This window comes from Plectropomus leopardus, chromosome 10 (genome assembly GCF_026936395.1).
Source record: "Plectropomus leopardus strain MGB_pleo_1.0 chromosome 10, ASM2693639v1, whole genome shotgun sequence".
NCBI lineage: Eukaryota > Metazoa > Chordata > Actinopteri > Perciformes > Serranidae > Plectropomus > Plectropomus leopardus.
Window position 1 is genome coordinate 18,503,702 of NC_142185.1, and position 17,171 is coordinate 18,520,872.

Consider the following 17,171-nt stretch of genomic DNA (forward strand, 5'->3'; position numbering starts at 1 on the left):
ACTTCAGACGCTGTGTACTCTGCAGTAACATGACTATAAAACACCACTGACCACTTAAAGTAGCCATGATAATAAGTGGCCATTTCAAAAGATGTTAAATATTATTGCACCAGAGAACACTATGGCTAAAACTGCAGTTTCATCTCTGAAAACAGCAAATCAGAGATGATTAGGAATAAAACAGAGAATATGACGGCACTGTGCACTTAGTTCATGATTATCGCAGCTTCTGCTTCATAACATTCAAATTCAGAAAACTGTTGAGCGAGCTGGCTTTAAATCGTTGTCGAGAAACATGCAAATATAAACTGCAAAAGCAGCACTTCACCCCAAACAAAAACACTAAAGTGGTGCTGAAGCTATTGGGAGAAAGGGGAGCCAATGTCACACATATTTAAACCCAAACAAGGTAAATGAGTAGACAGCCCATGCAGAAATTGCAGAGACAAAGCAGCCCTAATACTAGTTAGGGCTGGGTGATCTGGCTAAAAATGTTATCACAATAAAAATGTTCATATTAGTCGATATCGATAATTATCATTCTAAAAAAGTTTAAAGACTAATTTTTGCTCCTGAAAGAAACCATTGCTAAAATTGTTGTTTAAACTGTAACTTGTTATCAGAAAATGACAACATTTGCCAAATAGCCAGAAGGTTTCGCAAATCTGAGGTAGAATCAAAACAATTATAATCGAAAGACACTTCAATAAATAAAAAGCCAGAGACATTTATTCATTTATAAATTATAAATAAATTATTCATTTATTCTGATCAGGACAATGTCCGACTCTTTTGTAAGTATTTTAGCTGATGATTTAACAGGGTTTCCCACATTTTATATTATTTCTATTGAGGAAAATTATATCGAGATAATTAATGTTTTTGTGTCATCACCCAGCCCTAATGCTAGTTCTGTAGATTTTTTTTTCTTTTTAGGAAATGCATTGCAACTGCTTACCATTTTGTAATCTTGGACAGGAAAGGACGGAGAAAGAGTTATAACGAAAGCTGACAGTTGATAACCATAGACGGAAACAAAAGCAATGAGAATTGCATCTTCTGTAGGAAGTTACTCAAAAATATGCACAGAATCAATTTCGCCTGCCTCAACTTGGGCTGATTGTGCAACCAGTTATTGCACTTGAGACTAATAGGTTTGCCCTTGGGACACTAATTCTAATCAAATACAATTCTTGCAGTTTTAAGTTAAGAAAGGCTTTGGACACAACAGCTCTGTATGTGTTACCCTAACCCCATTCTGACCACAATGTGTCAGCACTGTCAGGTTACCTAATGATGCCAAAAAAAAAAAAAGAATGGGGCAACCTCTAGCTCACCTGGCAGAGTGTGCGCCCCACATAGGCTGTCCTTTGCAGAAACCCAGGTTTAACTTCAACCTGCGACCCTTTCCAGTCATCCACGTTCTCTGTATCTCACCTTTCCTGTCTGACTACAGCTGTCCTATCATTATAGGCCAAAATAACCAAAAAAATCATAAAAAAGAATTTAACAAAATTAAATAAAATTTTAAAAAAAGAACAAATGTTTACGATTGGGTTTTTTGAGCATTCCATATATGTGTTTGAGCATGTAAACAGCACATTACACTTATGACCTGAAAATGCTAGCTGGAGTACTCGGGAAGAAACTTTGATGTATACACAGAATGTGAATAACCCGATTTCACTGTGCTCCCCATACCCCACATATGATCATAATCAGAATAAGCCTCATAAACTGGTTATTCATGTCCATGTAACCACAGTTACAGATAAATTGACTTATTTAATATGGACAAAATTAACCGAAATGCACGCGCTGATCAGTAACTTAAACGCACCAACTTCTTTTCATTTTGCCCAAATGAAATTACTCAATTTATCTGTGAGTGCCGATGTTCTGTTTGTTTCTGGATCTTTACGACAAACTATGCACCTCTATATATTGTTTAAGATTTTTGGAGTTTTGCGCACTGCTATTTTTCATCAGTTGCAAAATAAAACAAGAATCCAAAAATCTAAATTAACATTGAGCATCATTTGTGTGCTGCAATATAGTGCTTCATAATATCATTATAACCTGAGGGCAAACCAAACGGCATCACTGTTTCTGCCTGTGGCATTTTTGTTTGTAAATTGTCTATAGGCCTGCTTTCAGGACAGTAAGAGATCAGCCTATAGCACAAGACAAAATAATATTGACATACATATTCTTAAACTTAACTAGGTTACCACCTGTTACCCCAATGAGGAGCAGCATCTGCCCTTGCTAATATTATCATTGCAGGGCAGTTGTATGAGGACAGTGTGAGATAGAACAACACACGATGCCTTACTAATGGAAAAAAATTCACACAGTCCCTGTTAGTGAAACCTGACAAGTACTGCCCTCTGAAAGCTGTGTGCAGCCAGGCCTGAAAGAGAAGGGGAGGAAAGGTGCATGGCATGGCAGCTTAATATCATCCTCTTTAGAGACAGAAAAACAACCTGCTTGTATGGATAGTTCCACACATTACAAAGGATGCAAACCTTTAAATTCTGATTTTTGCAAAAGTGTGGAAGATACTGTTAAATATTTGAATGGAAAGAAGAGCACAGAAGTAAGTGGCTAATAAGCAAAGAAAGCTGTACTGCCTACCTTTATAATTATGTATGACTAACATGCTACAGCCCCCACTGTGACACCATTGACCTAACTGATTACGAGTAACCCATAAAATTAACATAAATGTTATTTAATGTTATTTACACATTAACACAATTTTTACACCTTATATCAAAATTTGACATGACATTTTGGTTGTAAGATAATCAAGCTATACAAAAAAAACAACATTTAATAAAATAAAGATCAATACGTTCTGTATAATGAATAGTTACAATCAGGGGGTCGGAAGAAAACATTTCAGTTGTTCTGATGGATGACACTCAAACCAAAACATTTCCTCCTGAATATTCAGGCTACGTGAATACAATATCCATTTTACTGCAGGAGGACAGTCGGTGCATAACAATGAGATCTGCTAATGAAATCAACCATCAAGCTGAAATACATACATATTAAACTGAGGTCTCAATGTCATTTTCTTTTTGCATTGTTTGCTCATTTTCCTCTTTTTTTCCCCCAGGTTCATTTAATATTTTATTCTGACTTAAATTTGTTTACAGCACAGAATAATGACTGCATATCACAGTTTTATTCTGTGCGCGTGTGTTATCTGTGTAATGAGAAGAGCCATTACCAAATTAATATTATTTGCATAAACATTTTCACCTCAGCAAATTATCTATTTTGACTCAAATAATGTTAATGAAAACCGCTTGCCAAATTGAAGCCATGCAATATATCTGTACTCCTGAGGAATCTCTTACATTAACAATGTTGTTTAAAGAACTTGTGGAAATCAGTCAAATCAATTACAATAATTCTCCAACATGAAATAAATGGAGTTAAACAGCTGCCATGTATTGGTTTTGTATGCGCCAATGTTACACTGATTTATTTGCTACGGTGCTTAAACGGGTAACAAAACAAACTACAATTTGCTCCCTCATTATGCACTAACAACAAACACTAGTTTCATGATTACACATGCAATCTCGCTCTAAAAAATTGACACTTAAATCCTTTTCCACTAGCTTAGTAAACAATGGAAGTTAGATAATTGATCATGTGCTAAGGGATCTCTGTGAGCGGCAGAAGGTCACCGCCCGCCAGCCAAGCTGATAGGGAAAATGGCGTTGATGCTCCCGAGCTGCCATTTTTCTTCCCTGACAAAGACTCCATCTGCCACCGAGCCATTTGCAGCCTCCGAGTCAGAATATCAATGATTTCCAACCATTCTACAACTCTGCGTTCACCTTGGCGTCACCTCTACACCCGTCTGAGCGCTGACACCACAGATCCTCTCTGCGAAGGTCCTGTAGGCTGCCAACAAAACTCTCATCCAGCTAAGTGGCATTTCTGCTGCTCAAGAACAGTAAGCATTTTATCTGCATTGATAATATTTGAGTGTTTTGAGATTTATGATCAAGTAGCTGCAAGGTTTCATTATTTGTTTATTAAATCTATTTTTTTTTTTTAAAAAAAAACAGATTTGTGCCCTAAAAATCCAAAATAACTTTGAAGCTTTTTTCCCAGAAACACTGCAGGATCTTTATTTTGTGATGCACAATGTTGCTGTGTTCTGATGATGTCTTAATGCCATCAGTAAAGAAGGAACAGCAGGCAGCTGGCCATGACCACCCAAGAAAATGAAATTTTCCTCAATGCCATCTGCAAACCTCAGGAACACTTGTGCAGACCTGCAGTCTTCCTACAAGCTCCCCAGTAGCCCGTGTTGTCCCAAAACCCAGGCATGCTTGACCTCTCACCCCAGAAGAGAAGTATAATTAATTCCACTTTATTGACAACAAACTAGCCTCTAACTGGGAAAGCAGCTGCCTGGAACTCAAACCGTTCTCCCACTGCTCTTATTCCCTGTTAAGGAGAAGTTGCTTCACATAAATCCATTCAGCTGTCCCCTCTATATTTCTATCTTAAATATTATATTACTCCCTTCAAACAAACAGGCTGTAGATGACATGACAAACCCAAACAGCACATAACAAATACACAGTGTGCCTGAGCATCAGCCAGTATTACACAAATAGTATATAACCACGCACCACCTATGGGTTGGTTTGCTGTTATCAAGAGGAAGTGAGTACATGTTCAATATAGCAGTTTGGTGCTTCTGGATTCATAAATGAATTAATTCAGTATTTTCTTCTGTGATTGTTTTAGGCAAGACGAGGTAGGGCAAGGCAGCTTTATTTGTATAGCATATTTCAAACACCAGGGCAATTCAAAATGCTTCACATAGCAATAAAATATAAAACATAATAAAGGATACATATTTCTGAAGAAAGAGTAAAGAGATAAGATATAAAAGGTCAAATTAATTCATTCATTATTTACACTATAAAAAAAACAACATTAAAAATAGCCTAAGTGCAGACAAGAGTTGACATTACAGGGTGGAGATGGCAGTTTAGAAAAGGAACATTGTTTGCTTTGACTTACAAGTGGTCAGCGACGGAGCTTGTCTAACATTTGGGAGTTTTTTCCAGGTTGTGCTTCATAATAACAAAAGGCTGCTTCATCCATAGTTTCACTGGGCAACCACAGCATTTTGGAGAGGGGCTTATATACAACATACTTCCTCTCAACAAGCACACTTTCAACAACCAATCCACAAAATTCACAAAACCATAAAATCACTACTGTCTGGCTGCCCCCTGAATGTCTGAGCCCCCACAGTCAACTGAGATTTTTTTTCTCTTTTTGTCAGACAGTGCTCTTTTGGGAATGTTTTGGTCCCCAGACAGCTGAAGAGTGAGCGCTCTTTGCTTTCATGCTGCTCTCTGGTTTAGGCAGCAATGGACCCAGGCGTAGGGTGAGTTTGAGTGAGATGGAAACAGCTGCCCGGAGGAGGCTTTTGTTTGATATCTAGTATCGGCAACATTTTTTGCCAACACTAGATCCAATTTCCGATCCGTCCTTAGCATAGTTGGCCTGCATTCGAAAACAGGTGAACCATTCGCCATTTTGTGATAAACTGCCACACCAAAAATCCAACAGAAAATTCCCTTATGACCAGATAATATCTCTCGATAAATTTAAGTTTCTCTTGTTTTCCAGAAGACAAAATGTTTGCCATTTATTATTCTATATTTCCAATGCAGCAAACTATAGGTGATTTTTGCGCTCCTTTTTCACTCAAAGCAGGAAAACTGTCCTTATGAGCCTGACATAAGGAGAGATTTGTACAGTATATATTTAATGTAAAGCTCATTAATGTCATGAGGCAACGTGACGTAACCAGCAGCTCTGGATAAGTACCATACAGATATGCATTATGCATATTAGTGCTATTCTTAGAAAATAAATATGCCTCTGTTTTCATTAAACTTCTGAGAACAATCAGTGTGGCTGTAGTATCTATACAACTAATACATCTCATGGTTGCATCATTCACATAAGTCTTTGATTTCACCATTGACAGAGTTCTTTCATCTCTTCATTTTTCCTTCCTACGAGTATTTTAGTGCTCCTCTGGGCAGGAAAATGTGGAGAGCAAAAAGCAGAGTGGACTCTGATACGTACTACCTCATCATATTACATAGCCACGGCAATCTGCCACTCTTCTGGCAAAGTCACAAAATATAGCCCTCTCTGTAAAGCCACACTATTATCTGAAGCACATAAATATTTTAAAAAAGGAAGGGGGGGGGGCACTGTCATAGCTCAACCTCTCCTTCTATCACACACACACAGAACACACTAAATGACAATGCATATAAAACATACCAATCACCAGACCATAAAGCTGCCCTCCCTCTCATTTAAGATCGGGAAATTATGATACCAGTATTAAAAGCACTACTTTTGAAGTGATATTAAATTTCTGAATATGAATTGGAGGTGATCTATAACACTTTAACTCAACACAACACTTTGTGAACTACTAAAAATAACAATGCTTACTTTGTAAAAACAGTTAAAATACTTGAATTAATTATTCATTTGTAATAATGTGCACTAACGTTTATTGGATTAGAATGTATCTGACATTTCAACAGTGTAAGGAAACATGTCCTGCTTCACTTTGCTCCCCACCCCTTAAAAAATCTTCAGAAAACAAACATGTCTGCTTTGTCTGGAGCCAGACATGCCCTTTGTGTGCTTTGTATCTCCACTTTGTTGAAGTGGTACAGAATTGAATGGCAGCACTGCTTTGCTTTTACTATAAAGCAGCTGCAGGCATGATGTACAATGAAGTGGTGATTTAAATTTCCTTTTGCTTGATTAAAATAAGTCTAGATATTCAGACCAGGGTCTCTGTATATGTAGTGTCTGCCCCTTTTTTATGGTTCAATCTGAAACATTGCTGGGGAGAGTTGGACTATAGCTGAGAAAAATCAGGTCTCTTACTTATCTCTTAATCTTTTTCTTCAATACTCCTTCACCATTTCTCTCTTAATTTGTTCCCTTACCCCTATACTCTCTCTTTACTCCTCCACCTTCAGCAAAAGGAGGATGAGCTCACTGGCACAACTTAACTAACAGTCTTATTCAGCTTGCCTGCGCAATAAAATTTCACCTAACCTTGACAAAAACTTTCATCAAAGGTGATCAAACTATAGGAGGCAAATCAGCGCTGACAATCCAGGAAGTGCAGTTTAAACAAAGCAATCAGAGGCAGAGATCTCTGCGTAGATGCACAACATAAACAGACTTCAATATATTACAGTAACATAGTTCCTCAGCTCTTCAACACAGTCACTTACTACATCCTTATTAACAGCTGACCACTCAACAAAGCCAACAAACCAATCACATTGAACAGAATTGATCTGGTGATGTTAAAGATACTCTGCAGGATTTCCCTAAAAAAACAATGCACATACTCAAACAAAAGTAATCCTACTCCATCATCAATTATGACCCACTAGAAATGTGTGGCAATGTATGTATCTACAGAGACCCTGCCCTCTGCCTGTATTTCATCTTTTTCTTATTTTGGCACTTCAGCGCACAGGTAAGATGGGAATGGTACTGTTCAGGTAGGAGCAGCACAAAAAGAGGAGGCTATGAAAACTGCGGGTAAAAACGCAGGTATAGCTAGGAGAAAGCTTGTTCTAAAATGAGAATGAATCCGAGTTTGGTTTTGACTTTCACTGGTGAGCACCGAAGGAAAGGATGGGCAAGAAGAGTGACCAGGGTTGGCCTGTTTTCTGTTAGACAGGTAGATTTTGGCAGTTAGCTTCAACACTGAGCTTTGAAGCCAATTTGACCAAATCATGTAGCTACATCATCAGGGTCCGTCACATGAATCCATGGAGCCCAAAAAGATTTAATTTGGGAAAGAGACATCTGTATATTAGTGGATACATTTCTTTGAGAATCAAAACCCTTGCAAAAAGACTCCTTTCACAATTGGGATTGGATCCTTTTGGTCCAATAACAATTCAAAAGTCTAGAAGAGTCGAAAGATTATATAAGTCAGTAGAGGGCTAAACTGAAAGCAGCCAGCTCAGCCGGCAGCTGTTAGCTCCTTGGTTGGTAAACTCTAGCGCGTTTGTTCTATGGGCCCAATGATGCGGAAGATGCTGTTCATTTTAATGCTGGGGAAGCTGAACTTTTTCCTACAATAGTACAGTAACTTCATGGATGTATTAAGAGAGCTGAATATAGTGTTGAATGCGGGGGCCCATTCATTCCTACAAGAGTTGCTTAGTGGTGCATGAAGCCAAAATTGTTCGGCTGCCATGTAAAAAATTACCCGGATGATCCAGGGGTGACCAGCACACATCCGCACTGTGCGGCCCACAGTGCATGCACACTAGAGACTTAAGGCAGCCGAGTGCAGCCACACTGGCTGAACGGCTAACTTTTGGTTCACTGCTCTACTAACTTAAATGGGGATGAAATGATTTAATCTTGCGGCTCTTCCAGACTTTCGAAATGTTATTGGACTAAGTGAATCAAATCCTGATAGTGAAATGAGTCATTTAGCGGGTGTTGTGACACTCAAAAAATGTATCCACTGATTTAGAAATGTCTCTTTCACCATGTGACACACTTCCTGGTGGCCTGGTGTGCACAAGCAGTGTAGGGAGGAGGGATCGAGTCTGAATGTTGTTCATAAACAGTCAATGACAATTCCTACATAGTATTCCTTGAAATATAGATATTCTATATATCAGTCAGCATACGTTTAAGTTTGTGTGTGAGCGTGTATATGTATAACAGAAGGAGAGAGAAAGACAAAAGAAAAGCATGAATTTTATGTAAAATCTTGAAACCATTACTCCTCATTCATCATTATAAAATATGTGTTTAAAGACTGAGGGCCATATCTGGCCTGTGAAATTTATGTTCAGCAACCATTGTGTCATCTTCTGGCAACCAAAAGCAATGGCTGGCTATAACTTGCCAAGTGTTCCTCAAACTTACTGTTGGGCTGTGCAAGTAAACTGAAGGTTACTCATAACTGCTGTAATAAATCCTTTAGGGCTTCTCTGCGACACACAGATGAAAGGAAGAGTACTCAGGTTTAGAGATGATGGGATTCCTGTGGCGAGGCTCATTTTCCCACTGCCATTTCAACTCAGCTTGTCTGCAGCGCTACAGATGACCTGTCTCTTTCCAGGGTCAGACACATAAACAGTGGGAGACTTTTTCCTCTAGATCATGAGGTGGCCATGTACATGCCATAAATTTCATGGCAAAATTTCAGCATTCTTTGCTTCATAAAGGGTAAGTGAGCAGTTCCACTCACCTTTAGGATTTTACTTCATGTTAAAAGAGTTGAGAAGCACAGCAGGAGGCAGAGTAGTGAAGAAACAAACGGTAAAACGTGGGTAGATGCAAACACATCCTTCAAGAAACAGCAGCATTGTTTGCTGAACTATGTCTGATTAGCCAACAATTTAATTCAAAAACAAAATTAATTGAAATTAATTTAATTAATTAAAAACAAAAATAATTTCTTGTTGAAGATATTTCACTTGCAGCGCAATAATTCTATTTCCAGTTTGTCTGCTTTAAAACTGTGTTGACTGAATGTGACAACCAAGTGTAATTGTCCTTATAACATATTCACAGCTTGGACAAAACTTTAATAATAAATACCTCTCATCAATTCACACCTACTCCACAATGGAGCATGCACAACAGAGAAAAATGAACTGCACTTGCAAGACTGCAAATTAACTCTAATAATTTGGCAGCAAGTATTGCTGTCAGAAAAAAAACACACACTTTCTGATAGAGTAGAGCTCAAGCTGAAGGAAGTGAATTTGATTTGTCTCGGGGCAATTTTTAATAGCAACCAGGAAACATCTGTGTATGTGGAGTAGCCCAAATTAAAATTTAAAACAAAGCCCAACAATAGCTCCAACCCCACCAATTACCCCTGTTTGCCTCACTGTAATTTATCTTAATACACCCCTTAGTCAAAAAAGTTTTCTTTTCTCCCCCAAGGGATTTAAATATGTTCTGAAGCTTTGACACTCTAATTCTAAGAAAGACAGGAATTAATTAGATACACACAAAATGAGAGCAAAGTGTAATGCTGCACAAACTAATTTCATAAAAGGAGGACTTTGTTAAATCTCAACCTAATTGGAAAATTCTAATCCTATACCTTTAAAATTAGGTGTTCTGCTTAGTCCTGCATGTCCATTCATGAGTTACTTTTTTCCAATTTAACAAAGCAAACTGGTTTTTCCTTCACAAAATCAAAAGCGGCACTTCAAAGAGCATAACGGCAGAGATGGACTATGGGTAAGCTGATGTAACCAAACACTTACTTCTATGAGACTGCCTTCAGTTCTGTGGCATCACTGCTCTGCACCTGAAACACGAGACAACGACAGTCAGATTTATTGCTTGATTCTATCGATTTACTCATTCAGCATCATCCCTATCTGAAAGCTCCATGAAAATGAAATAAAAATGGTAATATGGACCCTGAGGGGAGATGAGTTATCCATTCTAAACATCAGCAGAAAATCAAACTCCCGCTCTAAAAGACAACCACAGGGCAATGGGGCATGACAAAAACACTTGGCTTAAATTGGATTATGGTAAAGTAAGTATAACAAGAGTAGCTATGTTTTGATTTTGCAGAAATCCAATGACCTTAGGAAACTGTATTGAATAAATGTCTTTAATTTGATTAGAAACTGAAAGAAAAAAATCTAACTCAAATACCAAGCTTATTAGTCTACACCTAATACTGAAATATCTGTTTGAAAATGTGACCAGATAAAGCAATATTTGTCCTAAAAGCTGGGGCAGACGGTTTTATTTTGGCTTCATTGGGCAAAAATTTAATACTAAACTTGAAAATAATCCATGAGGACTGCATGTCCTCATGGCTCTGTTTTCCAGCATCAGAGAATCTATCTTAAAGAATCTCGAGAAGGCGTTCCTACAGCCTTATTGGCAAGGAATCCTGCAGAGAAAGTTGCAACCCAGTGCAAATAACGGTGAAGTGTTTCAGAGATGAAGAGAAAATGTTGCTGATGGTTTAGCCTTCTGCTAACCAGCGCCAAACGCTCACAGCTGCAGCTTCAAGTTTACATTTACAGTGTGTAGCCAAAGTTAGATCATCAAAGCATATGTCATCTAATTTGCACCCCGCTGCTAAAGACCACCTTGCCAGGAAGGAGAGCGAGCAGCAGCTTCGGAAATAGACCCCAGCTAGCGGATGCAGGGTGCCACACACTCTCAAATCCACTGCTGGATCAGAAAACTTTCTGTTGCTGCCTTAACATTAGCTTGGCCAGCGCTGCCTCTGGCAATAAGCTTGCTTTGACACCTGGCGCTAGGGAGGTTTGCTTTTTGGCCTAATTCAAGCTGCTACAACCACCGAGCAAAGGTCCATCTTCCAGGCTGGTGCCTGCTCTCCTCCAGACGAAGCAGTCCACAGCAGCAAGGAGCGAACAGAGGGATCTTGGGTGGCTAGCTAGGTAATTCTTGTCTCATTTGTGATCTGATAAACAGAGAGAGACAGCGAGACAAGGTCAGGCTGAGCGAAGGAGCTGCGTGCAAATGTACAATTAGGTAAGATTAAACAAATCAATGTATGGTAAACACTGAGTCAGTGTACGAAGTGGTTGTCTTGTGTTTTTTTTTTTTTTGTTGTTGTGTTGTGTTTTTTTTTGTCTTTTTCAGATTTCTGCCTGCTTTAATGCTCATCCTCTGACAAAGCAGCTCTAATGGTCAAGATATTTTACAACATAACACCCATATGTTAGGCTCTACAAACCTTTCTGACCAGTCGCCACATGTATACTATTTAAACATTGACATCTGGGTTCATTTTGTTTGGAATGTACAATCTTTGAATCAATCCTGAATCACTTACATCCTTTCAAGTGTTTATAAATCACTGACTCTAAGGTATCTCTAGAGCTATAGGAATATTGGTCTCATATAATACATAACTCTGAACTAAAAAAAACAAGCCTAATGACACAACAACCATTATGAGGTCTAACAATCACTGCAAGCTCTTAACTTCTAAATCACCACATGGCATGTATGATACAGAGAAATTGCAATTTATCTTACTGTTAAACCGCCACGTTTTTCCCACATTCTCTTCACACAATCCCTCTTTAAAAACTCTCCCCTTTGGGAAAAACACTATTGGAATAGGAAAAAGGACAGGCCTCATATGTTAGGTTAAACTCTTTCCACTGATTTTGAATATCTGAAGGCTGTGATGTTATCCTCATAGTCTAGTTTGAAAATTGCTGCAAGCCTCCATGTTATCTGAATTAAATTAGAGGTTTTATTCACATTGTAATGAAAGAAAAATACGGATACCATATTTTTTTCTTGGGAAGAAACCTTTTCTGAATAACCGCAATCCTCTCTTGAAATGGGGTTTAAACAGAACAAGTGTTATGGTATAAGAAAAAAAAAAGACAGTTATTGCTAGGTCAAGCCTTCCTTTGACTCCTTTTACTTTGAAAGGAAAATGTTTAATGGAATTAAAACCAGATAAGTCTTATAATAATGACAAGCAAACACCATTACTGCCAAGAAAACAAACTTGTACTAATTTTATTAACACTGTTTTGGAGCTAAATTCTTCCTGGTGAGGGGTTGAGAACCAAAAAGATGTTAACTGAGTGCAAAAGGATTGTTATTTTCCTCACAATTACTAAAGCTATTCCTCCAAAGTAAGGGCTTTGTATATAATAGTTAATCATTTACTGCAACCAAAAAATAAGAGACTAATTTAATTAAACTCAAATCAACTGATGGTCTTCAGCTTGCCTTGGGTCATTCATTCAGCTTTTTGGTTTCAAAGTTAAGTAATTGTTAAAAAAATGTAACCTGTCATCCTTTCTCAAAATGCTAATTTCTATCTAATATAATCATAATACATTTGAGCACCTGTATGCTGTTTCTGAAGGGCCTGTGAGAACTAGTCAAGGCCTTCACATAAAACACACACAACAGACTGTTAAGACAACCTAACAAGGACATTTGATTATGATTCTAGAGATTTTTCTCAATCAGCTCTAAATATTATAAGCAAACACTGGATCTCTTGTAACTTACAAGTATGACCTTTATGCTCTCACATCAGTCGCAGCAACACTTGTTGTGCGTCATCTCCAAGCGGGTCACCTTACAGTTCCATCTGTGTCATTTTGTGGTGTGAATACCAGTGTAAAAGAGATTACTGTCTTCTACACTTGCATGTTTCATTCAGTGTCAAGAGGGAAAAAGGTCACTCTCTCGTTTCAAATATCTGGTTGTTGCAACCCGTCTTTGAACTACACTCAGCCTCCTCGAGTTACTTTGCTCTCCATGTATCTGGCAGATAATGACACTGGCCTCCCGACACAGAAAGCTGTTTACTAAGTCATGAGTAATAACTAACGTGGGTACCACCAAGAGGTTCCTTGTTGATAGTCTCCTTGACAGTCCTTGTGTGACATGATTTGAAGGTTTCCGCTTGCTAGTGAGGTCAGGGCGAACATCATGTTTGTTAAGACTGTAGCATCTTAAAATCTGTTCTTAATTTATTAAACGCACCCTCTTAACTCTGACAAACCAACACGGTCTCCTACAAATTATGTTCATACAAAGCTGTTTACATTCGTAGCACTACACTTAATGGCAATACAGAAAGCAGTGTGACATTCATACAGTGCAGTGAGGAAGAAAGGTGCACTGGTTGATGTGGTGGATTGTGCATAAGCTTTTGCCTCAATAGTGGTGTCAGCTCAGTGTTGATATTTTTATGTTCACTATGCTGTACCTTAAATGTCATACATTGTGGGATAAAGTAAATGAAAACATTGGCAATGTTATCTATAATATCCGATATAAACAGTCTTTCAGATATGTTCAAGAAAATTGCAAAATGGGCAAAAGTGTCTTTTCTCTCATCTATGCAAAATTTAATCTCATGAACATAATTTGTGTTAAATAAGTAGATATTGTTGAACATGCAAAATATTAATAGTGGTTTCGCACCTAATCAATGATGGGAGGACTTTCCACCTATAATTCCCGTCAGAATAAAAGTCAAAATTGGAGTGTGCCTATATGTTGTTGTTGTGAGGTACCTTGTGGAGATTATTTCTACTGGAGATAATATAAAGATAATCTACTTCACCTTAAAGGTCCAGTGTGTAGGATTTAGGGGGATATATTGGCAGAGGTGGAATATAACATAATAAATACATTTCCAAGAGTGTTTGCAACCCAAAAAAATTGGAATCCTGTTTTTTTACGTTCAAAATGAGACGTTGGCATCTAAATAGGGAGCAAGGCCTCGTCTGCGGACATCACCATGCTGCATCACCATGTTTCCACTGTAGCCCAAACACTGGCTCTAGATAGGCCCATATGTGTTTTCGCAACAGCCACCGTAGTTGCCACCCCCTCCACAAGAAGCCAAACAGTGTCAGAAAAACACAGACTTTTAACATAAAATTGCTTTTTTCAGTGTATTTTCTGGTTTTAATCACCGGGTCCATTTGTGCTGAAAAGGAAGAGTCCTCTGTGGCTAATTCGGCTCCCAGCAAAAATCTCCTGAACATCAGGGTTTTAAGTTATCCGAGAAAAAAGGGGAGCACACATTCCCAGGTGTTGAGCTAGCAATCCATCTCTAGGGAGCCTTTCAGTATCAGAGAAACACAAATATGTACCGTGAAGCTGGTTTTTTTTTTTGGTGTTTTTGTTTTAATCACCTGGTTTATTTGTTTTAAAGAAGAGAACTCTGTGGATAATTTGGTTTGTGATAAAAACCTCCTGAACACTGAAGAAATCCTAAGCAGGAGTTCATACACATGGGAGACATTTCAACTGGATGCAATCTGCAATCCTCACCGCTTGATGCCACTAAATCCTACACACTACTCCTTTAACGTTAACCTCAGATAATTTTGAACCTCTCAGCTAAACACTTCAGTTTATTTTCATTAAAGGATTAACTTATACATCATATATAACCGGTAAGGTCTGTATGGTACAAAGGTGTTTCTTCAAAATAAGAAAGTGTGCATTTTTTAAGTACAAGACTGAGAGGCAAGACTCTCAAGACATGCAAAGATGCCATGCCCACTGCCTACACAATGTCTCATCGTGGTGAGGAAAGAATTTATGCAATTAGGTTCACAAAGCCCTAGATTTTGGCCTTTGCTGATCCAAACATTTTGGTGGAAACATTTCTTTTCTCCTGTCTTATCAGGCCAGACAATGTTGGGTAAAAATTAAATATTTAAAAATATGGCTGCAGCAGCATGCCTAACGCAGCTTAAGTGGGAAGTGTTTGTGGCAGCAGTGACCAGATTTTAAATGCAAAAGGATCAATAAAAAGGGGGCTGCTGAGGAACAGTCTTTGTGTGAAAGGTTTGTGTTGGTCCTGTCACTATCCAAGTGAGAATTATTAATATGGACTGGCCTGTAATTCCTGCAGCAAAGGAGGCAAATAAATACAAAACAGTCAAACAAATAGACCAGACCACTAGCATTTTAAACATCAGCCCCATTTACACAGCAGGGGAGACTTCAACCTTAGAAGCATCATTGGTTCAAATAAAGCACCACGTAAAGCATCTCCAGGCGGAGAGAAAATAGATCAGGAAGATGAGTGAAAAAGAGTAATCTCCCTGACATATTCCTAATAATCCACCTCCCTCGTGCCGCTCCCCCCAAGCTCACCCAATCATAAAGTGTCAACACTGACCTACAAAAAGGGACTCCCGTCAAGCCTTACATGTTTGAAAACATCAATCACAGCAGACAAAGAGGGTACATTGAATTATACAGTATTAACCTTCAGGGCTTGCATATAAAGACCATAGATTTATTTATGCTTGTGTGTTAAGAGCCTCGGCACTGTTCCTTACAGCAAGCCGGCTGCCAAATTGATGAACCTGCTCAGCCCTCAGCAGGAGGCCAGCATCTTTGATTAATGAGTGCAAACTTGTGGAAAGGGTAAGAATAGGAGACGGGGTGAAAATGGGAGAAAACACAATTATTAGCAGTGCTGTTTTTTTCTTCCTTCGGCCCTTTCAAAAGGTCAAAGGAAAAATGGGCACTTTTAAAAGAACATAAAGAGAGGACCTTCTCATATTCTGTAAGAATTAGAGGTGCTAAGGAATTTTTTACTGGATCCCCACTTCAAATGGTGAGCACTGTGACTAATTCAGCAAAACACAAATCTGGTTATGCCTAACACAGCTTGGTAAATAGGAAAAATAAGATATTAGTCAACTGAATTGACACTATAGGTCTTGACTTTGTGCACACAAATCTACCAAGGCTAATGAATGGTATTGCAAATGGAAGATAGGGTCTAAATCAGTGATACTCAACTTATGACCTGTGGGCCAAATCTGGCCCTCCATAAATTGCTGGGCGGCCTCCTAATTTTTCTAATTTTCTAATTCACTTTAAAAATAAAGTGATTCATACTGGGAATTGTTTTTGTACTTTTAGTATACATAAGGTGCCGGAGTGAATAAAACAGCTTCAAAATAAAGCTTTTGTATTGAAAACAAAAAACAAAAGTGCCAGTGGCGATCCCTTGAAGCCCTTGACAGAGGTCCTATTTATTTATGTCCTAAAATCACAACACAACATCCGAAACCCTAGAAACATCCTAAAATCCTAGAAATGTCCTAAAATCCTACATACATGTATGGGGCTGCTGGGACCGGTCCTTGGCCTCCTGTCATTTTGCAAAAGAGGCCCCCAGGTAAAGCAAGTATCCCTGGTCTAAATGTTTATAAAGAGGATATTTTAAGTTATACAATTAATAGTTTGTGATCAAGTAAATACATCTTAATAACCATGAGCTATGTTGCCAGTGGAGCCTAAAATATAGCAAGGACCTGCAAGATTTTTAACATTCAAATGCCAAGTTGCTGACTCTTTTGATTCCTAAGTTAAAAGCTCATTTTAGAATCCAAATATACGGCACCTCAACATTGTTCTCTCTGCAGAGGTTTTCAAGGACATGTGCTCTGAATAAATATGAGGCAAATTTAGTGACCTTCTACCTGTGTTTTGATTCATTGGCAGTTACTGGATGCATGCATAACACATCAAGGCTGTGATCTGATTTATCTCAGTGCCTTGGCTAC

General features: G+C 38.4%; 1 protein-coding gene across 9 annotated transcripts in view; it reads right to left on the reverse strand.

Annotated features, from left to right (window-relative positions):
• Positions 1-17,171, reverse strand: part of LOC121948856 (bromodomain adjacent to zinc finger domain protein 2B-like) — a 65,752-nt gene that overhangs the window by 46,012 nt on the left and 2,569 nt on the right. For 8 of the 9 annotated variants that reach the window (XM_088083206.1, XM_088083205.1, XM_042494366.2 and 5 more), the window contains exon 2: positions 10,359-10,402. The exons of the other annotated variant lie outside the window; for it this stretch is intronic. The gene's annotated coding sequence lies outside the window, so the exon portion shown is untranslated. The remainder of the gene's footprint in view (positions 1-10,358; positions 10,403-17,171) is intronic. 9 annotated transcript variants of the gene reach the window in all.